The sequence below is a fragment of the Triplophysa rosa genome, linkage group LG7 (assembly GCF_024868665.1).
Source record: "Triplophysa rosa linkage group LG7, Trosa_1v2, whole genome shotgun sequence".
Taxonomy (NCBI): Eukaryota; Metazoa; Chordata; class Actinopteri; order Cypriniformes; family Nemacheilidae; genus Triplophysa; species Triplophysa rosa.
The window spans coordinates 24,923,045-24,924,039 of record NC_079896.1 but is presented as its reverse complement, the minus strand read 5'-3'; positions in this window follow the sequence as shown (position 1 = coordinate 24,924,039).

The following is a 995-nucleotide window of genomic DNA, read 5'->3' as shown; positions in this document are numbered from 1 at the left end:
ATAGGCAATGTTGGTCCAATTGATTTCTCACTGTATCGATGTGACGGGTTGTGAGAAAATGTCTATCAAAGCCAAATCAATTCAGCCTCTCTTGAGGGAGCAGTTTATTTGCCGGGTGTAAAGCAGTACATTGACTTCATAATTGTACAGCACAAACATGCATTAGGAGAACACATGTTACCTTGAAAATAATATATAGTAGAATAGTAGAAAGAAGAGTTATGTTGATGAAAATACTGAAAAGGGTTTACTTGTTTGCAGATGATGTTATATTGTTTTGTGTCATCATATACATTCCAAAGAGTAGCTATTTAGTAGCCTATTACCAATAATTTTTGTCCCACGCGTGCGTGCGTCCTCGTGCCTGTGTTTGTGTGGGGTTGGTAATCAAAACTATGCTGCAATTTATAATTCGTCCGCGCGATGGCGCCATAATATTAGTTAACAATTTAGCAGCAACCTCTTCCACTTAGTTTATTTCACCTAACGAGTGTATTTATAGTCAAAAAATGTCCAAATCTATACACAAAATCAAGCAAAAACGACAAACATTTAAAATATATATATCAAATTATAATCATTTTAATAAACACAAAATATATATATTAAATTATAATCATTTTAATAAACACAAATATATATATATATTAAATTATAATCATTTTAATAAACACAAAAATATATATATATTCAATTATAATCATTTTAATAAACACAAAAATATATATATATTCAATTATAATCATTTTAATAAACACAATCTTATTTTTTTAAAATGAGAGCTTAAACTGAATAATCTTGTTATAATATTTGACTGCTGTTTAGGGGGTTTGGGGGGGGGGGTTGAAAGCTGTTTGTAACAGATTAAGGTCAGCGATGGACTAAACCAGAGCCGCTGCCATTGAATTACTGCTGTCCGGCTCAGGAGTCAAGAAAACTTTTTTTTTAATTTGACAATTTTTGATTTCTTTTTCTAAATAATGAAATCACCCCAA